The 26,350-nt window shown below is 44.2% G+C and overlaps 1 long non-coding RNA gene across 1 annotated transcript; it reads right to left on the bottom strand.

The window, feature by feature from the left end:
• Positions 1-16,902: 16,902 nt before the first annotated feature.
• On the bottom strand, positions 16,903-26,318 carry LOC128118492 (uncharacterized). The gene is made up of 3 exons (XR_008221241.1): positions 26,001-26,318; positions 20,878-21,046; positions 16,903-19,327 (listed from the first exon to the last, which is right to left on the bottom strand). It is a non-coding gene; the product is annotated as an uncharacterized LOC128118492 (long non-coding RNA).
• Positions 26,319-26,350: the final 32 nt, after the last annotated feature.

The following is a 26,350-nucleotide window of genomic DNA, read 5'->3' as shown; positions in this document are numbered from 1 at the left end:
TAGGCACATTGTGGAGTCACTTGTAATTATTCTAAAGACTCCATGGAGTATGGATACACAGAAAACTAAAATCAGCTCTGAAGTGTCCTGGGCCATTTGCTTTAATTGATTGATGATTCCAAACAGAGATTTATATTATCTTTAGTTCCACTCTAGGAGGCTTTGGGCATAAAAAGTCTTTAGTTAAAGCCTTTTCTACTTCATGACGTCCAGTGGTTTTTGTTTTGCTTTGTTTCTGTTATCCAGCATGGAGAAAACACACAGGTGACTTGTTTCCTCCAGAGTCACCTCCCTTCCTCCTCCTCCTCCTTTTTTCTTGGGGGGGGCAGAGTTTCTCTGTGTAGACCAGGCTAGCCTTGAACTCAGAGATCTGCCTGCCTCTGCCTCCGGAGTGCTGAGATTAAAGGTGTGTGCCACCATTGCCCAGCCCCCCAACCTTTTTAAACTGACAGCTGGCATCACAAAAGTCCTGGAGCCAGCTCTGCCAAGGCAGCCCAGTTTTGCTGGCACAATGAAAGGAGAATGGCTTTATAAAAGGCAGTACTGGCTGTTGTCTCCCATTCCTCCCTTACAAGGAAAGAGAATCCTGCTTTTACTTAGATCCCCAAATACTTAGGTGGGGAGTTCCTTGAAGAAAATCCGGGGAATGGATCCCATAGGTCTTAGCCAGCTGCAGCAACTCAGTTCCCACCACAAGCCCAGGACTCTGGACAAGCGGGACACAAGGAAAGCGACCACTGTACTCTGCCAAGACAGGGTAAGATGGTCTTTCAGAATTCCTGCTTCTGAAAATGGTCTGTCAGATACTTTAGGCCTGTAGCCAATTTGTATGCACCAACAATGCTGAGAAACATTAGGTGACTGTCCAGGCTGCCAGCTGTCTCCGTCTACTCTCGCAAGATTCCCGAAAGTTGTTTGCATCCATGTACCATTTCTCAGGTACCATTATATTCCTTCTCAGGTCTTTGATGGGATTGAAGACTAGCAGTTATAGTTACAACTTAGTAGATAGAACATATTAAGTATTAGATTCAGGTTCTTTAGGATAGGACACCTTTTGGAAGGATCTTTGTAACATGCCATTTACCTATGCTCTATACTTCTCTGGACTTTAGTATGTGTTTCTTGCTTGATATTGTTTGCATTGGTTGTACTTCCATCTTATCTAGGTCGTTATCCCTCATTATTCCTAGACAATATTTGATAACCATTCCTTTGTATATAGTCTTGTATTAGGTTAGAACTTTCTTATTTAGACAAAAAGGGGGAGATGTAGTGGGTAGCCATTCCAGCTTTGATCTGGAAGTTCCAACCCCCATTGAGACTTCGGCAACTGTCACGCCTACAAGGCAGGGCCAAGGGAGGCGCCGGGGGACCCGAGATCTGGATCGGCGGGCGCTTTCTCTGTTGCGGGACCCTGGACTGGAGAGGTGGACCGAGCAGAGCTCCAGAGAACACCGCTGGACTGTGATACACCTTCCCCAGACTCCGCGACCTACCTATTCCTTAATTTGTAAGTTACGCCATTAAATAAATCTCCTTTTAACTACGTGGAGTGGCCTTAATAATTTCACCAATATCAGATGCTGTTCCTGAATAAAAATGTAGACACTTTAGAGAAGTCCACCGGTCCCCAGACCTTTCTCCTTACCTTGAAAGTAAGAATAACTTGAGGCGACCATGTTGATCTCACTATGAGGTGAAAAGATGATGGTATAAAAAGAATATGGAGGCTGGAGAGATGGTTCTTGTGGCCAAGCCTGAGGACTTACCAAGTTCAATCTCTGGGACCCACATGTAAGAAGAACTGACTCGTGAAAGTTGTTCTCTGACCTCACACATGTGCCGTGACATGCCCCTCCCACACATACATAATAAACAAATGTAATAAGAATTTAAAAAAAAGAATAGGAATCTCAGTGTGTCATTGAGCTGTGGCCTCTCATCCATACAACCTGAACCCTCTACTTCCAGACCACTTATTGGCTGAGATAATCAAATGTCTTTATTACCTTGTAGCTGGAAGCCTTCCCTAGATCCCTTCATATTTGAAATGCTGCATGTCACCAGATAATAAGACTATTATCTCACAACAAGGTTTAGGGAAACGAGACATTCCTGTAACAGTCTTTCATTGTTTTACTAGTAGTGGTTCTCAACCTATGGGTCCCAACCCATTTGGGGGGGTCTTGAACAACTCTTTCATAGTTGTTGCCTAAATCAGAAATAATCAGGAAGCACAGATATTTACCTTACAATTCATAACAGTAACAAAATTATAGTTATAAATTAGCAATGAAAATAATTTTATGGTTGGAGGTCACCACAACGTGAGGAACTGTATTAAAGGGTCACAGCATTAGGAGGGTTGAAAACCACTGTACTAGTTGATACAGGATACCGCTGTATTTGCTAAAGCTCAGATCATGTCTGCCTGGAGCATTCTGTAGAAGGGTCTTGTGAATGGGCCCAGTGAGGCAAATACTCATTAGTCTCTGCAGAGAAAACTCTAGAATCAAGATGGAAGAAGTTGGTTCCTGCTAGCCAAGGTTGGATCTCAGATCCTTGGGTATCTTCAGGGATTCAGGGACATTTGTTTGCATAGGAAGGCGCAGAACTCTGAAAACAGAGGAGATGTTAAAAATATATGAGGTATTTTGTTACTATTGAGAGAGCTGTTTCTGTTCAAAACACAAAATAGAAACAAAATTTCTGGCAAAGGTATTTATTCTCCTCTTGTGTTGATATATGCTTCATTCTATTCTCACCCTTCTTTTTCATTTAAAAAGCATTGCTGGTTTTAGTCTACTAAAGTGATTTTACAACTCACGGATGGGTTACCACAAGCTGTTTAAGAGGCATTTAAAAGTTATGGTGGGTTTTGTTCCGGGCCACAGTTCTGAGGCGAGCTGATTTCAACAACATGGAAACATATCTCACTTTGCAGGAATTCCAAGACAGGGCAGAATGTAACCTTGTTTGCCCCCAGTCCCCCAGCTATTCCATCCCCGCTCTCTCTCCACAGCACCAGATCTGTGCCTGGGCGGCCTCTCCTAGTGGACCTGAGGCCGTCTGCTGATCACTTTTCATTCTTCCTTCACATCCACTCTCTAGCCTTCTCTCCCTTTTCTGTGAACACAGAGATGAACAGGATGTTGGGTTACTTAATCACCTGACTCCTGCCTTGGGAACTCCCATTATGCTGACCACTTTCCTCATTGTAGGCCACTGCTTCACTCAAAGTCACCCTCTCTGTGTGACTCTGTCTTGGACTCTGGTCCTGCTTCCCCTTTGTCCCTGTGGATATAGGCATGATGATACCTCTCCTGCTCCTCATCCTATGGTTCGGCATCATCCTGACTCCTTTGTCCTTGTAAACGGTCCCCTTTATTAAAGTGTTTTTGGGTTGTTCTAATTTTGAGGATGGCAATGGTATCTTGTGAGGCCCTGACTAATACCAGCGTCCTAAAACAACAGTGCAGCATCATGGGTCTGGGGGGAGGTTAGCTTCTTCATTAGAAGCTAAGTGAAGCTGTCTGCATTTCCCATTGGCACAGAGGGGCCAGGCCTGGCCATTTATGAACTGGTCAGTGCGGGGAGGAAAGAAACAGCCTTGGCTGGACTGCAGCTCCCATCCAAGGAAAAGACACAAATCCATCACAATTGCCATGATGCTTAACCCAAAAGAGCCAAAAATAGAAAGGGCACTTGGTGGTGTATCTATGAGACCATGATGCTACAATTCGAGAGTTAGCCTAACGTCATGGCAACAAGTAAATAAAGGCAGTTTCTTCGGGGCAAATTAAATTAATTGCACAAACACCAGGATGACTCATTCAAATACCAGAAGGAATTTTGATCTTAAAATAACCTCCTTTTTTTCACATTAAGTTTTCTTTTGTGAGAGTAGAGTCAGAATAAAATTACAGAGGTCACATAAGACTTATTGTGTGTCATCTTGAGGAAAATTAAAGTTCAAATGCTCTTTCATATAACTTGTTGGTAAAAATTAATTTTACCCCTGCCTGAGTCAAATTTCATATGATCGTGAAATAAACCATTGGTCCCAAAAGTTGATGCCAAATCAGCAAACGGTGGGGATAGGGATGGTCTCTTCTCAGTCCGTGTATGTGACTCTAGAAATGCTCTAGGGAATGGCCAGACTGTGGCCAAGGTTCAGGAGGCCACCTCCACCCGTCCATTCTTTTCCTTCTGAACCCAGGGAACCAGAAACAAGATGTTAACAAAGAATTGTGTCCACAGTAAGTGAATTTGTAAAGTGTAAACAAAGACAGAATTTTCTTTCTCAAACTAGTAGAGAACTCTTTAGAAGTCCTGATGCCAGCTTTGCCGATGGCTGGCTTTGGTGGGAGCCCTAAGAAGGCTGGCGCTTTGAACATGTCACCTTCTTTTATTCTCTCTTTTCTCCTTCCCCTCAGGACCTGTTCAGCTTGTTCCCTCCTTTCCTGCTGTCAACACTTCTCTCTCCTTGCTGGGGTCAAGTTGATACTCACACGCTGTCATCTTTCCTGATGGTTCCTTGACCGCTCTCAAGAGAAGGGAGGACGTGGGGTCATTAAAGCTCCTGGGTCAAACAGCATGGTGGCAGCCCCCGTTTCAGCCTCTGGAGGTTTTCCAGATGCTGCAGCATGGTGAAATAGCTCTCTTTGGGTGCATAGGGAACCCAGATGGACATCTCTTAGGCAGAGGCCCTGGCGCGGGCTGTCCAGGGTCCCTTCCCAGCTTCTGACATCTGCTGCTTCAACTATGCTTTCTGCCCTTGTCCTTCTCTGCTGCCGTCACCCCATCCCTAGCTCCCCACTTCTTACTCATCATCTCCCATGATCCTTTTCATCTTCCCCTTTCAAATGCTTTTGCCAGCATGAGTTGAGTGATAATAGTCCAACGGGAACAGCTCAGTCCTGTGGGTTTGTTGTCATATCAACAATATCATGAGTTGGTCTAGTTGGCAGGCAGCAAGAACACACCTGGAAACCATTCCCAAGCCAGGAGAAACAATGTGATAGTGGCCCTGGGTCATATCAGTAAAACCAGGCCACTGTACTTATCACTGGACATCCTTCACCCAGATTCCCAAAATGTGTATAGCCCTGGACACAGCTCTGATGGATGAAATTTCTACATGGATGCTGTAGGAATTTGAACAAACTGTTGCAAAGTTATACTGTGTTTTTCGATTTCGAAGAGCTCATGAGCACATTGCTAGAGTCCTGCAAGATCAATCTCTCCTTTCATCTCTCTTTATTCTACCCGGAGCTTCGCTCACAAAACTAGAAAAAATTGAAAGGTTTTCTTTGCCTGTAGAGACCAGGAGACAGTGGTGGTTGGTTTTCACAGCCAGCTTGATTCCATTAAGAAACAACTGATGAGTCACATCGTTGGGTGTGTCTGTGAAGCTGATTCTACAGAGAATCGAAGACCCGCCCTGAACACAGGCGGCACCGTCCTGTGGGCTAAGGTCCAGACCGCATGAACACGGGAAAAGAGGAGAAAGCCGCCCTAGGACTTGCACACTCATTTTTCTCTGTTATCACATTTGAGCAAAGGGCCTTCCTCACCGTGGTGGAATGCACCTTCAATACGCGAACAAAACCAAATCCCTTCTTCCTTGGCTGCTTTCTGTCAGGCATTTTGTTATAGCCATGAGAGAAAGTAACCTGTTCAGAGAACATTCCTCCAGTTCAGCCCTGACCCCAACTACTGCTTGTTCTCTTATAAACTAGTAAAGAAACACACCTAATTCTTAAGGCTTCTTTGTTCTTTCTTTTCTTTTTCTTTTATTTGGTTTGGTTTGGGTTTTTTGTTTGTTTGTTTGGTTGGTCGGTTGGTTTTGGTTTTTTGAGGCAGGGTCTTCTGTAGACCACTCTGGCATCAAACTCATTCTGTGCAAAGATGATTGGCACTCCCCAGCCACCTGCTTCTGTCTCCCAAGTGCTGGAATTACGAGCATGCGGCACCAGGCTCAGCTAACTCTTTGGTAGCATTCATTTCAAATTATGCCTTTTCCCCAAATAGCTAATAAATGATCAGAAATCCCTGGGACTCCAAGAGTGCTAAGAATGGAGACATGATGGAAAAGGCCTGGCTGGCTCCTCCTGTATGTGTACGGAGAGGGGTTCAGTTCTGGAAAGGAAGATGGAGATAAAGCCACTGAATCCCTTTATAAACAAAACAAAACAGTAGTACTTGCATTTCAAAAATCAATCTTTTGCTATTGAGCATTCACTTTGGCTGGGGCTTCTGGTTTCTGTTACCTAGTTGTCTTAGGTCTGACCTGTACTCTCTTTCCACAATAAGTACATTTTTGTCAAGGCTATTAGCTTTTAACCCTCCCTGGCAGGTGTCTTTGGGATTGCTGAGAGCATAGGAGCTACAGGTGGGAACGGAGCGGAGGAAAACAGAGGAAAGCCGTTACAAGTTCCCAGCATTCTCCATGACGAAAATCGCTTCTGTAAGTCTCTGTGTTCCTGGGGGAGTCAGAAGTCCTTTCTCTTGTAAATGTTTACCTGTGCTTGTTCTTCCTGGCACAGCCCCACAGTGGGGGACCCTAACTGCTGTGCAGACTATACTGAGGAAGCGAGCCTGCTGAGCCTGCAGAGAAAGTGCACACCTGACTGAACTCGAACCCTTGCACACTCACAGTGACCTCACCACCACCACACACACTCCCGGGCAATGCCTCAGCAGGACCCTGCAAACGCGCTCAGCTGCTCTAGAAAGTTCATTCTTGGCAGCACCTCCTTGCGCTGTCAGTTTCTTGTAAGGAGCCACACCCACGCCCACACACCCACACCCACACACCCACTCCCACTCTGAGCACGGAGTCACGACTTACCTTGCAGAGACACAGCTGCAGGCAGCAGCCAAGAAGCACCTTACTTCCTTCCTACCCACCAAATCCACCAACGGAGTTTTTGCATCTGCTGCCTCCCCACCCCCTCACCCCCTGTTGAATAGGAACAGCTGGCTCTCCAGCTGTCAGAAGCTGGTCACAGGTGCACAGAATGCTACCCCCACCTGCTCTTCCATCCCCTTTCTCCCTTCTCCCTTCTCCCTTCTTCCTTCCTTCCTTCCTTCCTTCCTTCCTTCCTTCCTTCCTTCCTTCCTTCCTTCCATCAAAACTTGCCTTGCCCTGGCATTGAACATTGTCCAAGTCCTCCTGTGACCTGGCCGGACCTTGTGCACCTGTTTTACCATCTCTTACCAGAGGAAGTACCTCCAAGGGCCATCTCTTCCTGATCTCAGCCAGCCTATCAAAATGAAGGTATTCACCGGGGCAAAAGGAAGCTCTTCAGGGTGCTGAGGCTTCTGGAAAAGTGGCCTCCAGATATTGGGCTGTTTGGCCAGGGGCCTGAAAATCTCCATATTTATTAGTTGATCTGGTTCACTGCTACTGTTCCCAGGATTAAGGGATGGAAAATACTCAATCAAGTGTTGTAAGTAGGCTATTTAGAATGGTGCAGGTCTGTGATCTCAGCTACTCTGGAGGTTGAAGATGGAGGACTGAAAGTTCAAGGCCACCCTGGACAATTTAGCGAGATTCTGTCATTTGATCAAAAATATAGAATAGAAGTAAAGAATATATATAGAGAGAAAAATATAGAATCAAAATAAAATAGAAAAGAGGCAGAGATACAGTTGAATGGTAAGGCACTTGCCTCACACATATGAGGTCCTAGATTCTATTTCCAGCATGAATCACTCACTCAATCAATTGAGACAAATACACACCTTCCACTAAAAAAAAAAAAAGATGTTTGTTGTAAGCAGCTTCAAGCAATCAAATCAGGATGGTTTCCAGACGCTAAAGTCTGGGACGGGGGAGTTTGAGGTGACAGCTTCATGAGTGCAGGTACATCTTTGGAGTTGATGAAAAGGCTGGCGGTGATGACGTAACACTGAGTGGACCGGTGATACTGGTGAATCGTATACTTCATCACAGTAAACTTTGTGTACAGGAGTGTCGCCCTGACTGAAAAAACACCAGTAAGGAAGAGACAGACCTTTATAGAGGTCTTTAGCAGAAAATACTTGAAAATACTTCTGTCTGGCGGCTCATCAGTGCAAGCAGAGTAATTGCTTGTGTTGCAGATACTGTGGAGGGTCCCTTGGCTTTTGTCTTCTCAAAGGAGTGAATTCAGTCAAGAAGCACAGACGGTTTGAGTGGAGGTTTATTTTAGCAAAGCTGCAGAAGAGTATTTATCGAAGAAGCCAAAGTTTAATACAGCTAAGCGAAGCAAGCACTCTAGAGAGAGACCGGAGTGGGCTGCCTTGAGGCGGGAGCTACGCACTGGATTCTGCACTGTGGAATTGAAAGTAGTTTTAATGAAACTTATGAGGTGGGTGGCATAGGCATGGGGTAAGGTGAGGTCTTTTTTGTCCTAAACCCCTGCAGACTGGATCACTCTTTTAGGGTATTTTCTCCCATGACCTTGATGAAAGGTGAGTGTTGTCAAAAACCACAATGCAAATGACGTCAGGTCATTTGAAGATTTATATCCTTAATAAGAAAACATGGGTGAATGTCCTGGTGCCTTAGTTTCTTACGGGGCAGAGACAACCCAACTGCAGCTTCGAGAGTGTGTACTCCAAAGGACATCTAAGAATCTGCAGACACAGCTAATAAGATGCAGACGTAGCTGTTCTTGGTTACTTCTGTACACGCCTTGCTTACAGTGGTCTGGGGGTGGTCTCCTTCCTGGAATAGGCTGAGGCTTGCTTAGAAGCTGTCCTTATTTAAAATTTAGTTTGGTGCAATTAGATGCATTGGGTGTGAGATTATGTCGGACAACAGTGCTTTGCACATGTTCCTCAGGAGAGGTGTCACAGGCACCCGTCAAAACATACCAAGACTGGCTTTGTCATTTTTCTCAGAACTCGAGCCTTCCTCTTGAGCTTGGCTATCTCATTGCCAGCTGTAAAGCCCTTTTATTTTTCATGTCCACTGTTCCTAATCTCATCATTTTAACTCTAACACTTGAATATTCATTTTGACTCACACATCTGTTGTCACCACATCGCTTGGAGGGAAAGGCTGGTTCTTGGATAGATGAACTGTCTATGTGACATTTTGTTTTCCTTGACAAAGTGTTCAACCAGGAGAATTCAGTGACTTAAATTTTATTTGTATGTAATGTTTCTTGTGTCTATTCCTCATCTATATTGAGGTTCCCAAAGGGGATGAAATAATTTTTAAAGATATATAAAGAGTATCAATTACTAGCCAATTTGGAAATTTTGATTTGCACATGAGATACTAAGCGTTTATTGAAATCATATGAAATATAGAAAGAAGAAGAATGAAGGACTTTAGTTATTCAGCAATTTCCAGTGTATTTGAGCTTGAGTTCTAGGTCTGCTCATTTTGAGTGGAGCAAAGTCACTCGTTGGGGACTAATTTACATTGATAACATGCTGTAATTTAATGGGCCCTCTGCAAAAGCTGAGGCTGTGAATGGGATCAATAGTGCATATTCTTCACTAAGGCTTTTTAATGCATTTAACCACATTTGGGTATTAGTCTTAATAAGCTTTGCAAGCTTTGACTATTATTGCTCCTCGGAGTGCTAATAAGAAATACAGAACTGCACATTGTATTTCCATTAAACAGGCAAATTCATATTATAAGTCATTATGGAAACTAATTATTTAGGAAAGGAAAGCGATGCTCCTGGCTGGGAAAAGCTGCCATTATATTCTGTGGATATAAAAATAGCCCGTTTTCTCCCAGAGTATCATCCCCAAAGCAATGTCGGAGTTCATTTTTCCAATCCACACCAAGTCTTCTGCTTCTCTTCATGAGTATGAGACAAAACCCCCAACTTGCATAGATTCGGCCTTTCTGGTTGGGTTTGTCCCCTCCACATAGCGGGGACCTATGAGGCTGACCTGTGGGTTCTCAGCCACTGGGTGGTCACTGTTGGAGCTACCACTCATTCTCTGCCATTCGATGGGCACTTCCCATCTTTTTCTCCATTCATCCTTCCCAAATAACAACTCCTACTTTGTGGTGATATTGTGTTCCCCAAAATATTGTGCACCCTAATAAACTTATCTGGGGTCAGAGAACAGAATAGCCACTAGATATAGAGGCCAGAAAATGGTGGCACACACGCCTTTAATCCTAGCATTCCAGAGGCAGAGATCCATCTGGATCTCTGTAAGTTTAAAGCCACACTGGAAACAGCCAGGTATGGTGACTCATGCCTTTAATCCCAGGAAGTGATGGCAGAAAGCAGAAAGATATATAAGGTGTGAGGATCAGGAACTAGAGCTGGTTAAGCTTTCAGGCTTTTGAGAAGCAGTTCAGCTGAGAGGCATCCAGTCTGAGGAAACTGGATCAGCTGAGGAACTGGCGAGGTGAGGAAGCTGTGGCTTGTTCTGCTTCTCTGATCTTCCAGCATTCACCCCAACCCCTTGCTCCAGGTTTGTTTTCATTAATAAGAACTTTTAAGATGCGTGCTATACTACTTCCCAAACAAGAAGATGGTCCACCCGGAGGGACAGTGAGATAAATTTCAAGGTTGGTAAATCTCAACCCTTTACTTTTTTGAAGTACAAACCTCTCTCTGCTGGGAATTAGTAAAGGGGAAAATTCCCTTTGGCTCTAGCCACGTGAAAACACATGGTGTATGGGGCATCGTCTTCCTCTCAGGCTGGCTGGGCTAATGCCCCATCACCACAGAGGACCAGAGATGGAAGAATAGATTTTGTTGGAAGAGTGCCTTATTTGAGCTCAAAGAGAAGTAGAGACATTCAGTAGGCCCCCAGCACTTTCTGGTATGAAATAAATATCTCTGTTATGTGTTGAGAGAACCAGAGCATAGACCAATTATGGGGTGTCTCCCACATTAAGGGAAGTGGTAGGGAAGTATAGGTGAGAAACTGGATTGAAATTCAGGTCTCAAATTGTTACTTGACTCTAATTGCCACACTCTATTTTCACTATATTTTTAAACATTAAATGCCTCTTAGGCTTTTGGCAAGAATTTTTAAGCCATCAAAATCCAATCCTCTGCCACTTACCAGCCATTTAACTTCGGAGACCATAATTGAGCTTTCTGATCTTAAAGTAAATGTGCACTGGAAACTCACATGCTGTGTATCAGCCCAGAGCTAAACCGTGATGGGTGAGCGCAACCTCTCTAAACGGCCTTGAACCACAGAGTCTTCTCCTTGCAGGTGTAACCGTAATGAGGTTGGAGCCTTCGCTTGGGTTTATTCTGTATTTGGACTTAAATCATCAGCAGGAGTCTGATTCTGCTTCCAGAGGATGCTGGGCAGAAGGTCAGGGAAAATCGGTCTTTGTTTAAAAGCGACCCCAGCAAAGACCTCTCACTTAAAATCTGCTGGAAGTGAGCATTTTCCTTTCTTCTCCGCATCGGTGTCAGCACTCTGATGAGCAGAGCAGGGCAGGAGTAAAATTTAGTGATTGAGTTGACTCAGGATTTAAGAATCTGCAGAAAACAAAGTGAATCTATGATACTTGAAATATTAGATCTATGTCAGAAACTGTCGGCATGTTTTTTTTTTAACTAATGTGACTTAATGTATAGCCAAGGGACACTGCATATCAGTTACGATGCTGCTGAGTCATAGCCAAATTGGAGGTATATGTATTTCTATAACTAAGCGTAATCCAAATGTTTCCACAAGAAATAAGCTCCATCTAATAAGAACTCAGGGCTCCAAAGCTGTAAGCACCCAAAGGCTTTTATGAAAAACATAACTGACCAGAGGGCTAAAATTACTACATTTAAATGAAACCCCTAGTACAGGATCTCACACATGTGGTAGAGTCTATGAGTTGATGATCATTGTCAAAGGCAAGAATTAGTGATGCCTAGCAGAAGATATCATTTCTACTTGGAGAAAAGAGAATCCATTAAATTTATTGTATGTCACAGTGGCTTTTGTTGTTTTCTATTTGTTTGATTTTGCTTTTGGAGACAGGGTCTCATGTAGTCCCAGCAGACCCAGTGATGTTATTTAGCTAAGGATGGTCTTCAACTCCTTTTCCCCCTGTATTCTCTGCCCAAATGCTGGCATGTGCTACCAGACCAGACCTCAGTGGCTTAGATACATAGATAATAGATAGAGATGATAGATAGATAGATAGATAGATAGATAGATAGATAGATGATAGATATAGACAGATAGATGATAGATATAGATAGATGATATCTAGATGGTAGGTAGATAGATAGAGGTTTTTTGTTTTTGTTTTTTGTTTGTGTTTGTTTGTTTGTTTTTAAGAGAGGAAGGGTAGGTTTATTGTGACTTACAGTCAGCAGGATAAAACCCACCAGAAGATGCGGCAGTATAAGCATTTGTCACATTGGGTCCTCCATCAGGAAGCAGAGGGAGGATGAGTAATCCACAGTGGCTTTTAAAGGGACTTAAAAGCTAAGTCTGGAAATCCTCCAAGGTGACTATGACTTTAGAACCAAAACAGCCCCCTAGTAAAAATGATTTCTCTGAAATATTTCCTGTAGAGAATCCCTGTGGATTTACTTAGAATTTGATTGCCAGTGACATTCAGGCATTGTCAGGGGTCAGACTACGTGCCTCTGAGTCTCTAGTAAGGCATATGGGAGCTTTTCTCTTCTGTTTCTAGGTGATGCTATGAGCAGAGATGAGAGGCGCCCTGAGGAAGGTGTATTTCCTTACATTCAGCTCAATTCCAGGAATCCTGTTGGAAGGATGTCCTAAGGAGGGCGGAAGGTATTGTAGAAGCCGTGGATTTCTTAGACGTTCGGAACACTGAGAAGATTCACAGGTACCCAATGAGACACTTAATCCATAAAAGTGAATATGTGAGGTGTAATAGAAAGTGTAGCATAGGCTTTGAGATAAGAATCCTTAAAGTTAGGCCAGACACACCTTTAATCCCAGCACTTGGAAGGCAGAGTCAGGTAGATATCTGTGAGTTGGAGGCCAGACTGGTCTACAGAGCGAGATCCAGGACAGGCAGAGCAACACAGAGAGACCCTGTCTCAAAAAGCAAACAAAAAACTGTCCTTCTAGTTTGATAAAAACTTCCAACACTGGAGATCACTGTTAAATACTCTCTGTGAGGCATGGTTTCTCATTTGGGAGACATAGGCGATACCCCTATTCTACAGAGGAGCAAGATAATATATATGACAATTTCAGTAGCTTCTCCGTAAGTGACAACCATTGCCATCATTGGATAGATAGATGTCCAACCTGGAGATGTTTGCATATTACCTCCATGGCTTTGTAGAGTCACAAATTGTTTATTGTGTATCTACAGTGAGCCAGAAATATGCTAGCTATCACGATGGAGCACCGGCTGGGCAAGTGACAAAGAGGCACCTGTTTTTATGGCCTTTCTATCCCAGGAGAGAAAATGGGCATCTAACCAAAATGCTTAGGCAGAAAATTCGGAAGATGGGCAAAGCTGCAGCGGTTCGAGCCTTATGTGTTCCTCTTATTGTGCCTCTGGCTTTGCCCTGTTTCCCTTCTTAGGGGTGGTAGGGAAATGTCAGCAGAAACATATGGCAGAGATTTTATAGCAACAATTATTTTTAATTTTTTTTTTTTTTTTTTTTTTGGTTTTTCGAGACAGGGTTTCTCTGTGTAGCTTTGCGTCTTTCCTGGAACTCACTTGGTAGTCCAGGCTGGCCTCGAACTCACAGAGATCCGCCTGGCTCTGCCTCCCGAGTGCTGGGATTAAAGGCGTGCGCCACCACCGCCCGGCTGTTTTTAATTTTATGGCCTGAAGGAAAGTGATGGCACATGTCTATCATCCCAACACTCCAGAAGCTGAGGCAGGAGGATTGCTTCATGTTTGAGGACAGCCCAATCTACATAGCAAGAATTCTGAGCCAGCCAGGGCTACAAATCAAGACACTGCCCCCAAAACAAGCTTTGCCCCCAACCGCCATCAAAACAGCCAACTAAATGTGAACCATTCAGCATTGTTTGTTTGTTTGTTTTGAGACAGGGTTTCTCTGTGTATCCCTGGCTGTCCTCAAACTCAGAGATCCACCTGCCTCTGCCTCCCGAGTGCTGGCCATGACACTCGGCTGGCCATTCAGTATTTTAATCAGCATTCTTATTTTGATACTAGAATATTCACTGGGTAGCACAAGCAGAAAGGAATTTGCTAGGGTATACAGATAATTCAGAGGCTGTTGGGAAAACTGAGAAAAAAAAATTTAGGCTGAGTTGCCAAGAATAAAATCAAAGGATTGAGAGTAAGGGTCACTTCTATGTGGATCAGGAAGCTGCAGAACCAAGAGGCTGCAGCCTCATATGCCAAGTGCAGACCTCCAGTTCTGTGCTCCTACCCGCATCCTGTCTCTTCCCCAGCGACACTCAGTTCTGAATTAAGTCTCCTATGAGAGCATGTAGTTGGGTGAATCTAAGTCACACACAGAATTTCACCATATACAAGACCTGCCACAGCACAGCTAGAAGGACCTGGAAGGAATAACAAGATCTGTCACAAGAGTGACCAACAAGGACCAGGGTCATCCATTGTACTCAGGCTCCTCCTGAAAGACCAGATTCTCAGAGTTGGAAAGAGGGCATTATGGGTAAACCATTCACCATGAAAAACATGGGCAGCGCTGCTGTTTAGATCCCCAGGCAGCACAGACATGCCAGGTGGGCATGGTGAACAGCCCGTAACTCCAATACTCTGAAGCAGAAACAAACAGATCCTCAGATCAAGCTGCTTAGCTAGACTAGCATCCAATTGCAGGTTCAAGACAGACCATGCCTCAAGGAATATGGTAGAGCGCTGCTGAGAAAGACTCTTCCCATCAGCTTCAGACACCTGTGCATTCATGTGCACACTAGTGTGCTCACACAAATGTGTGCCCCCCACGAGTGTTTACACACACACACATCATATACTTTTGCAAACACACACACACACACACACACACACACACACACACACACACACACACACACACACACGACCAGATTCTGCTTTACCCTCAGCATGTACCCTGGGTCCACTGTCGTGGAGCTGGCCTTTTTAGCTGATTATAGTGTACTTCAGTGGAACCTCTGAAGAGATTAAGCAACTCTCTTGCTCCTACATTTCTGTTTTCTTCCAACACCTGGGATAGGTGGTGTATAGAGCAAACACTGTCCATTTTTCCCGATACAGTGTGGAATTGCATTCCTGATTCTGCCATGTGCCAGTTAATGTGACTTGCAGGTGTTGCTGAGGACATGGATACAGAAATGGAATGTGACGTCTGTGGCAGATCCTCTGATTAGCAGATAAAAAACCAAGATGATGGTGGTCGGGGGAGAGGCGGGCTGGGATTGTTTCAAATGGTAGAAAAGCCAAAAAGCCAATTATTTTGTATAAATTTATAAACAATAGCCACCCCCTCCTTTCTCTCCTTTGTCTTCTCCCCTCCTCCCCCATCTCCTCTCCTCTCCCCTCCCCTCCTCTCCCCTTCCCTCCCCTCCTCTCCTCTCCTGTCCTCTCCTCATTCTCCTCTCTGTTTTCTCTCTCTATCTTCCCTTCCTCTCCTGTTTCCTCTCTCTCTTCCCTCTGTGTTTGTTTCCCCCTGTCTCTCCTTCCTCTTTTCCCCCACTCTCTCTCCCTGTCTTCTCTCTCTCTGTGTTCTCTCTCTCTCTCTCTCTCTCTCTCTCTCTCTCTCTCTCTCTCTCTCTCTCTCTTCCCCACCCTCTGTCTGTGTGTGTTTGAAGGCTATATTTTTTAAAGAATAAGTTAGAGTATGGTAATTGTGGCTTATTAAACTTCTTCTTCTTCTTCTTCTTCTTCTTCTTCTTCTTCTTCTTCTTCTTCTTCTTCTTCTTCTTCTTCTTCTTCTTCTTCTTCTTCTTCTTCTTCTTTTTTGCCCAAGACTGAAAACACTTCCCAGAGAGGGAGACTTTCAGCACTGAGACAGTCCTGTGAAACTGGATGGGTGAAACTGGATGGGCACTCATCCTAACTGGTCCCTAAGAGTTTTGGTGGCTTGTAGCTTGTGACTTGATGCTTCCAGGCATCACATAGGGTTGTAGACCTTTTGTCTATGGAATCAGGAAGGATGCCGTCTGCTTTTTAGGAAATCTGTCACCAGCATTTAAAAGCAAGAAGATTTTACCAGGACTAAAGGGATCAAATTCTTCCTGATAACACCACATAACTTAGGAGTGCTGGGTTTTCTTACAGATAAGCTATAATTTTAGATCAGAAGTCCATCCAGTTTCTCACTCTCTGTTGTCCTATTAGTTGCCTTTTCAAAAAACATTGTGCTTGGGGCTATTGATTTTCTTTTAATTGAAAAACATGAAGGTTTTACACAGTTCCATAAAATAAAAAAACTCACCACGAGAAGGGCATGTATTTTAATCAAGTGAGGAATCCAGATTTTTGACCCTCTTTTGACCTTTGTATCCTGTCTAACCCATGGGTTTAGATCTGTGGTCTAACTCCAGAGAAGGTCATTTTCCTGATTGGTCTCTTATGGAGATTATCTTACTTCAAAGAGAATACAGGATGCTCCTTTAGATCTTACAGTGTCTTATCATATATTTTCAAATAAATATACAGGCATGAAAAACACTCACCATTATAAAATGAATAAATGTGCCGGGCAGTGGTGGCGCACGCCTTTAATCCCAGCACTCGGGAGGCAGAGCCAGGCGGATCTCTGTGAGTTCGAGGCCAGCCTGGGCTACCAAGTGAGTCCCAGGAAAGGCGCAAAGCTACACAGAGAAACCCTGTCTCGAAAAACCAAAAGAAAAAAAATAAATAAATAAAAATAAAATGAATAAATGGTCAACACAAGGCTGCATAGAATTTCTACATGACTTTTCTTCATTTATAATATAAACTACAAAAAATATGTAGAAACAGGTAAAAAAAACAAAGCCCTGAAGGATAGCCACCATTTATTGATCCTCAGAAAGGGAGGAGCCTTCCCTGTCACATCTATCTTGCGTTGTGATCTCCCATATACAAACTTTTCAGTGCTTAGTTGAAAATGAAATACCAAATTCCCCAGGTGTTGTCATTAAACCGCACATTGCTAGTATTTCTATTCACACAAAGAGTTCAGGGGATGAAGATTCCAAGTGCATAGACCAAGACAGAAAAGTGGTTTGTTTTTTTAAGAGTCACAGAGTAAAATTTTAACTTTGAAGGCCATGTGATTTCTGGGATATCTTCCCATCTTTGCAGTGGGGGTGGGGAGGGACGAACAGGAGCTGGTAAACCAACAGGGTGAACATGTGTCAATCACACTTTGTAGACAATGCCATTTTAATTTCCTATCATTTCAGTGTTCAGGGGATATATGTTCTGACATTTTCTCAACATTGAAAAACTATAGAAACCTTTCTTATCTCATAGACCATATGAGAACACAGAGCAGGGCAGATCTACTCCCCTGGCTCCAACTTTTCAGCCCCTCTCATAGGTTGTCCATATCTCTCCCATTGTGGACTGTGGACCAAGGGGTCCTGACAAGCTCACAGAAGTCACCCATGGGGTTAGGGATACAGTCTCTTCTGAGATGTGGATATCATTATGTCAAGATGGTAAAGACGCAAAGCTAGGCGGTATCCATGGTGACAGTGAGCTGTAGATTCACATGGAGTCAGGAAAGCGGCACGCTTGAAATGACTTTCCCAAATAATGTCCCCACTGGAAAGTTGTAATTCTTAGAATGCAGCATAAAAACTCACTTTGACTGAGGGAAAATTAATAGTGCAGATGGGCTCACAGCATCATTCATCAGGATGCTATGTCGTTGATGGGTGGTTTGTACGGACTATAAAATTGATGGGCTGCCTTTCATAAGCTATAATCTTTTTGCCTTAATAATGCATAGAGAGAGGAAATTATGGGTTCTAGGAGTGACAGAAGTCTCTTAGCTTTCCCCCTAGAGAGATGAGTAGTTGGGACCAAAGATGCACAAGATTAGGGTTAGTTTTTAGGGAGACAGTTCTGTCTTATTTACTTGCAAGGAAAAAACTCTTACATGAAGAAATGGAATACTGTAGGTTCCATTTTACCCTTCCCAGTGTTTCTCAGCAATCCTAGAAACCACATGATTAGGAAACATTATGGGATAGGCACCTGTGCCTCTTCAGGTCTTCCTGACATTTAACTACTATGTCCATACGGAGGCTGTGATTTATCTAAGATGCTGTCATTACAGAATGAAGTGTCCTTCTGGTTTAGGGCCAGCATTCCAGCCACTGTTGGGAGCAGGGCTCTTTCAAGGTCTGGTTGATGATATAATGATCATCAGGAGTGCCTTGGGGCTTCCTCTCCACATCCTACCCCCTGAGATAGCTCTGCCTGTGGTTCCCTTGACTCTGCCACATCCTCAGCCTGGGGCTTTTCCTCCTTCCCCCTTCTTTTGAGGCCTGTAGATTCCCTGGCAATAGCCTGTGCTCTCACTTTCTCTCTGTTCTTCAACAACCTTCAGTTCTCCCAGATGTTAGCAAAGATAGAATCTTCCAGAAACTTCTGACTCAGTCTTCCCAAAAGCCTCTGAGGGGGGCCTATACCAAGAGACAGGCCAACTTCTAGCGACAGAGCAAGAAGAAAGCACTATGTGGCATCTCGTTAAACCACTCTGCTATGCTCAAAGGTGGGGAGCTACAGGTCCACAAACATAAGCTGCTTTGAGAATAATCAGTGGAATCAAGAAGCCAGGGGGACAGAAAGTTGCTGCTGTGAAAGGACTGTAGTCATGTCTACCCTTCCCCGCAGCCAGCACTTGTAGTAGCCACTAGAAAAAATAACTGTGTTGTGGCTCTTGAGACCAGCACTAATTTGAAGCACAAGAGTCTCAATAAACTCCCGTCAGGCACTCACACCCCACACTCTGCATCACTCAAAATTCTTCTCTTGTCCCCAACCTCAGCTGGGGACAATTCCAGTTCCAGATGTGATGACTGCACTGGCAGCTGTTCCGGACCTCCAGACTGACCAGGGAGCCTATCCTCGTAAGGATCCTACATTTCCTATTCCCACTTCAGGGTGTAGCTGCTTCCTCATGCCGTTAGTACTCATCTTTTGTGATATTGACTTACTATTCCAGGCGTGTGTGATCTTATCACATCCCACAGGACCAGAATTCTTCTCTTAGCTGCAAACTGGTCCAATTTCCTAATGAAAGAGTCTTCCAAGCGAACTTCTCCTTTTCTCTACCCATGAGTTTATCGTGGCCTTTTACACCTTGTGACACTGGATTCTTGACTAGATTCTCAAAAGTTGGCTTGTCTTTGCATATAGTGACACTCAATTCCAGAGACCCAAATCTTCAGCCTCCAGCAGAGTCCCCTGGAAGACCTGTGAAAGCAGAATGCTGTATCCCCATGCCGAGTCCCCTCCTGTCAAGTTTCTGGCCTTCAGTGCTACCATGAGGGTGGGGGACCTGAAGGATTTCCTGTCATTTTCCTCTCTTCTGCCTCTTCTGTTCTTGCATGCATCCTATAGTCCTAAGGATGTTAGGTAAGCACTCCACCACTGAGCTCTATCCTTAGGCCAAATATGCATGTCTGACATGTTCATGGGTAATTCTGGTGATCACAGCAAGCCCACTGTGGTGGTTTGAAAGGAAATGGCCCCCCACAGGGAGTGGCACTATTAGGAGGTGTGGCTTTATTGGAATAGGTGTGGTCTTGGAGGAATTGTGTCACTGTGGGGGTGGGCTTTGAGGTCTCCTATGCTTAAGCTATGCCCAGTGTGGGAGACAGTTCACTTCCTGTTGCCTGGGGATCAAGATGAAGACCTCTCAGCTCCTTCTCCAGCACCATGTCTGCCATACCGTCATGTTTCCTGCCATGACAATCATGGACTAAACCTCTAAACTGTCAGCCAGCCCCAGTTAAATATTTCCCTTTATAAGAGTTGCCTTGGATATGGTGTCTCTTCACAGCAATAGAAACCTTAACTAAGACACTCACTAACTAATTATACATATGTATTTCCATCCAGAAACTCAGCATGCACATCTCCACTAGGAAATAAGGCTGATTCATGGTCTCAGGGCCTCTGAATTTCCCAAATTCTGTCTCAGTGTATGAGGTCATGGCTGTCCCAATAAAAGCTGTTTTTATGTGGTAGTTATTTGAATTTGTACGTGCCTTCCATACCCAAAACAATTTGTAAACACAGATGCAGAATTACATTTTTGTAGAATAATTCCTCTTCCAAACAAGAACCAAGAATTCCTAACACTCAGCATTGTGAAGACTCTCCATGGTTATCATCATTGCTGACTGAGCCTCATTCCTGATTGCACATAGGTGTCCCTAGAGCCTGGTAGGAGAGTCCACCTTCCTACTGGGTTAACTGGAAGAGACTTCAATGAAGGCAGTGTTTACAAAATGTGGGTAGATTTTTAAAGAAATCACAAAGGGTGGCGTAAAATTCTAGGCCTGGGAAGAGGGGCCATCCATACTGGAGACCAACAAGGGTGCTTGAAGAAGGCTGTCATGAGCTCCCATGTGAGAAGTGGCCAGCTATGGCTACCAGGCGGGGGGAAGCTGTGTGTGTGTGTGTGTGTGTGTGTGTGTGTGTGTGTGTGTGTGTGTGTGTATGAAATCAGGATCTCTCTTCTCCCTCTTCCTGTTGTCCCTCCATAGGTACAGCCCTTAGGAAGCCATGTAGCAGCAATGCCCACATTTCATATTAATTACTTTCCCAGAGCGTAGTTCAGGCAGCTCTATGTTGGAGCCCAGAGCTGTACAGTGCAGCACAGATATCCCTATTTATTGTCCTGGGAAATTATTATTCTCCTCTTGCAGGCTATGGGATTTTAACCAGTCTCCACTCTGTTGACAAATTGGCTGGGCAGCAATGTGTGGAAGCCCACTGGGTGGCTTCTGTTTACCTACCTTGCCAGTGTCCATCATCTCAGATGAAAGCTTTGTACGTGTGCTTGTACAGAGCTTACACAGGGTGGAGGAGGTGTGGGATGCTGAGCTTCCGTGAAAAGAGCTTTCTTCCCGATGCTTAGCACTTGCCAGCACACCATGAAGGGAAGGCATCTACATCCCCCAGAATCTGCAAGAAATACTACATAGACTTAGCCTGCAGTCCACCTCATTTCTTTCTGGTAGATTATTCTCCCACCTTCACTGCTCAGTCTGGGGATGCCTATCTGGCCCTCATCAGCAACAGTCAATTGTTATTTAGCAAAGGCCTTTATGGGTCCAGCTCTTAGGCAGGCCTTGCCAGTTATAGTACAGACGATAGGACTTAGGAAACACATGACCTAAATTATATTCTGAGATGTTGCATTTGCTTGTTAATTTCTCAGTCTTGGATGGAAGATGTCATCTATTTTTTTTTTTTTTCTGAAATGAAGAGATAGAGAATTAAAGAACAATCTTGTAAGCTGACCATTTTTGTTAGTTTTTGTTGGTTTGGAGGCAACATCGAGCACTGACTTGCTAAACATGATGCATACACTTTCAAAAAAAAAAAAAAAAGTACTTCTGCAGAAGTTCTGTCACCCGCTACCGAGCAGGGTGTCTGCCATCTGCCTGTGACTTTGGTGCCACAGCTAAAACTCAGCAAGTGGAGACAAACTGCAAAAGATAGACTTCCCCCTCTCCGTGGGGGAAGGGGAGGGATCTAGAGCAGATTCCCATGTCTTTGGAGGTAGGCAGGGGAGAGGCACATGAAGAGGGGTGGGAGGGTGGAGAGTAGGATTGAGGATCACAGACCTGGGGGAGGTTCAGGGTGCTGGGGAAGAAGCTCTTAGCTAATTGTAGGACAACTTAGCTTTACAGGGAGTTGCTTCATTGCTATTTAGCAATGTGGGCCAAAACGTCCCGGTCTTTAGAGTTCCTTTTAAAAAGCAAGAATTTGACATTGACAGCTTTCTCTGCCCTCCTGTCTTGTTTTCTGTCTCTTCTTCTTCTTCATCATCATCATCATCATCTTCTTCTTCATCTTCACCTTCTTTTTGGAGACAGGGTCTCATGTAGCCCAGGTGTCCTCAAAAACCAGGCAAAGCAAGGAGTAATCGAAGTCTGATTAAATAGCTTTACTGTGTATTTGAGGGTGGTGTTGAACTTCAAGTCCTCCAGATCCCACCTCCTGAGGATTATCAGTATGTGCCACCGTACTCAGTTATGCTTTGCTGGGGGTCAAATCCAGGGTTTCCTGTGCACTAAGCAAACACTCCACCAACTGAACTATATTCTCATCCCTAGCTCCTCATTTCTCAAGGACACATTAAAAACAAAAACTCCGTGCACTAAGTAAGGTGCATTAAAATAGCAATTGAACGAAGTTAAAAAAAAAAAAAACAACAGTAAATAAAATCTCATTCTTAAGAGTCAGAGATCTCAGCCTGGTCTACAAAGTGAGTTCCAGGACACCCAGGGCTATAGAGAGAAACCCTGTCTAGAAAAATAAAATTGAAAAAGAAAAAGGAGTCAGAGATCTAAGCACGGAAACCCATCACTCAACAAGATACTCATTGTATGAAACTGTCTTTAGTACTAAAGCGCAAACTTCGCCTCCCAGGACTAAGGACAAATGGCTGGAGGTCACAAACACCACTCTCCACAAGCTAACTTTTCTCAGAGATACTTCTTCAGACTCAAACTTCACTTTTTCCTCCTTTGTACCTAGAATTTATAAAGAACACAGATACTGTTTACACATTTGTTTTTAATCTATTTTCAAAATTCAGAGTGAAAGTAAGAAAAAAAAAAACCCTGCCTCTAATTTGCTGAAGCTTTTGGGGGCGGGGTGATCTCTTTTTCATCAGTCCTTGCACAAGCCATTTTATTAATAATTTATCACAATGTTCCATAGCAGAGATAAAGCAGCCGCCTACATGATCATTTTGTGTTCATAATGTGGGCTTGGTCGTGCCTTTAATTTCCCTGCACCTGCTGGCACCTGCTCCCTCCCCTCTTTCGAAGGTTTGTGTTTTTTTGTTCTGGTGCCTGCACAGCTTTTAGCTTCACGTGGCATGCTGCCTGGGTAGGCTGCTCTTGGTTAGGCAGAGAAGATGGGTACCACCCTCCATGACCTCGTTTCCACCCATCCTTCATTTTCAACTTTCTTTTCACAAAATCTTGCACATGATTGGGGTTGGGGGTAGTTCCTGGGCCACAGCCGAATCAGGAACCTCGGTGATCATATTGGTTCAGCCTCTGCTTGAGTTGCATTAAGGCTGTGTTCTGGGGTAGAGGGTCCCATGTGACTCAGTGGCAGGTTTCGTCTTCTAGTCTTAAGCAGGGAAGCAGATGATCCTTCACTAGACTGATGCATCTATGGGATGTCCTCCAAGTCATCCATTTACTGTTCAAAGGCCAGAGAGCATACTGGATATAGGATGTAGGAAATCTGTGATGCTCCCGTGTCTATCCCGATGAGGGATGCTGTCTACATCTGTCCTGTGCAGGAAGGATACAACCTCAGCTTATTGCTCAGCCTCTTTAGGGAGGACTTTTCCCTGAGTGAGCTAAGAGAAGTTGGTTCTCTTAGAAATGGCCTATATGGTGCACTTGGTGGCATCTTGTTAAGGGAACCTGGAGAACTAGGGATTTTTTCATCTTGAAAACACAGATCTGGGAAGAGAAGACTTAGGGCCTGGTTGTTCAGGAGGGAGCTGGAGTTGGCATCCAAACCTTTCTAAGAGAACTACCTGCCATCAGAAGGAAACATAAAAGTGAGTTTAAAAGATTCTCTCTTGCCTGCTTTTCTCTCCTCTTCATCTTTTATTTTGGCTCTATACTGTAAAAAGTTTCTACTGCAGCCAGTCTTTGGGCAAACCAAAGACCATAGCAAAATTGGCTTTTCTCAAGGCCTATGAACCTTATGGCCATGCAGACCTTGGAAAAGGGGGATGAGTGGAAAAGTTAGGAAGGCTGCATGCCTGGGGGATCTTATGAAGAAGAAAGATTTAGAAAAGAATAAACAATTGCAGAAGCCGAAACAAATGAAAAAAAAAATGCTTATTGCCTCTAAGGTACCAGCTTTCCCCCCGGGCATTGCCATTTATTTTTGGAAAATAGATTTTTTTTTTCTCACATGATCTTTCATTAGCACTTACTTGATATCAGTTACGTAACACTTAGTCTCTGGTATTATTAGGTAGAAAGGGAAGAATTGAGATACAAGGGGCTGGGCGTGATAGTGCAAGCCTTTAATTCCAGCACACATGGGAGGCAGAGGCAGGTGGATCTCTGTGAGTTTGAGGCCAGCCTGGTCTACAAAGAGAGTTCCAGGACAGCCAGAGCTGTTACTCAGAGAAACCGTGTCTCAAAAAACCAAAAACCAAAACCAAACCAAAACAACAACAATAAAAAGAAAGAAAGAAAGAAAGAAAGAAAGAAAGAAAGAAAGAAAGAAAAGAAAGAAAGAAAGAAAAGGAAAAGAAGAGAGCTAGAACAAGGATTGGAATGGTAGAATTTGGACAGTAGATAAACTGAAGATCATAGAGGTAGAGGTGTGTCTCTGGAAACATCTATCCTGCTGTATTCCACTCTATGGGGCTGTCCGTGGAGAAGGAGTTGTATAGGACAGAGAAGTGGTCTAACCTGGGCAAGAAAGGCAGCTGAAGCCATAGGTCAGTCTTCCCTTTACAGCAGAGAGATTTTAAGTGTTTTCCACAGAAACTACCACCATGGGAGTGAGTCAGACTCAATCCATGCCTGCTATTTCCTGCCTGCCCTTGGGCAACTCACCTCTGCCTCATTAGCCTCATGTGTAAAATGGGACCATGGACTCCAGGCATCCCAGTATGTAGTTCTGAGGTTTAGCCTGTTTATAGCGCTTAGGGCAATGTCTGATGAATGCTGTTAGATTGTACATCTATGTCAGCAATTAATTCACTCACATTGTATATGGATATACATGTATGCATACATAAAATGAGTGTGTGGTCAATTTGAACTGTTCAGGAAACATGACAGAAGGATATAAATTTCTTGAAAATGAATGTGGAAAAAAAAATGCCATATAGCAAGGAATGCGGGCCTGCTTCCATTTGCCATGTGTGTGGATCAATATGACTTAAGTGTTCCTTTTTACCTTTGAATGACGGTGGTTCCGTACCAGGACAAACACGCCACTTCCTGAGGCCTTCTCAAGAAGGGCTGACTGCTAAGGCTGCACCTTAGGCTAGGGATTCAGAAAAACATCCAACTACACAACCTGCCCCCTCACCGGGGTTGTTCACGCTCTCTCCAGGGTCTCTATTTGCTTTGGTGTCACCAAGGCAAAGTCCTGAGTCAGCCTGGATGGAATTCTGACTGGAACCTCGCTTAGGCTAATTGGGTAGTGTTCTGACTTGGAAAACACATTGTTCACGGTTCTGTGTTTGTTTCCAGAGGAGTCCCAGGAAGGGACTAAGACTCATAAATATGACTAGTTATCTGTTTGTGATTCATGTGGCAAAACTAGGAAGCGAAGAGCTGAAGTCAGGCAAGCCTCTTGAGGTCTCAGGATCCTGGTTGCCCCCAGCATGTAGGAAATGTCTTCCTGTTGACTCACAGCTCTGCACAACTTTTATGGGCTCTTGTGGCTGTTTTACTGGGGCGCCTCCCACCTCTGCTCCATGCCAGGGCTGGCCATTCACCCTGTTTTCAGCTCCATTTATCAACCTATAACTAATGAGCGTAAATATTGACTTATGGATGTGTTGGTATTGTGAGATTTCAGCCATGTAAAATGATACACTTGAAAAGCATGCAGAAAATATTGCCATGTTCCAGTACTTGAACAAGACCAGTGTTCAGCGGAAGAGAACGGTGTGGACAAACAGCCCAGGTTAAGTGCACCTGCTACCTGAACCAGCTGCTCCATTAAGAGATGTGTTTTTAAAGGCTGAGTCTAAGTGGCTTAAGTGTCCATTGATCCATCCGGGCATCTAGGGAAATGGCTGTGTGACCTGGTTTTGGAACGCCTCTAATTCTGCTAGGCCAGCTATGTATCCCTGATAGATTGGGCTGACCTCTAACTCCCTCTAACTCCCGTACCTCAGTGTCCTTACCTGAGTGAGGGTGGCGAAACCTTTTTTGGAAGGGTTGTCAAGACCAAATACCATACACAAGGAACTTCTGTGGTGCTTGGCTGAGGAGCACAGCCAGCATGCACGGAGAGCTCTCAGAAGGAGTGAATGCCACCTTCGCCACTTAAGGTGATGCGCAGCAGTGAACCTGATAGGGCAGATCTGGAGGCAAGTTTTCTGACTGATCTTCCAGTCTTTCCAGAGGAAGATGAAGTTGCTTCGTTTCAATCTTCTCAATCCTCTAGAGACTGGGAGTTTTCGGCTTTCTGTTGTCATTTTTCTTTTCAGAAGTTCACAGCCTCATGCACTGTAGGGAAAAACCTCATTTTATC

This window comes from Peromyscus californicus, unplaced genomic scaffold (assembly GCF_007827085.1).
Source record: "Peromyscus californicus insignis strain IS unplaced genomic scaffold, ASM782708v3 Scaffold_22__1_contigs__length_63687245, whole genome shotgun sequence".
Lineage (NCBI taxonomy): Eukaryota > Metazoa > Chordata > Mammalia > Rodentia > Cricetidae > Peromyscus > Peromyscus californicus.
This window is presented reverse-complemented; position numbering and strand designations above follow the sequence as displayed.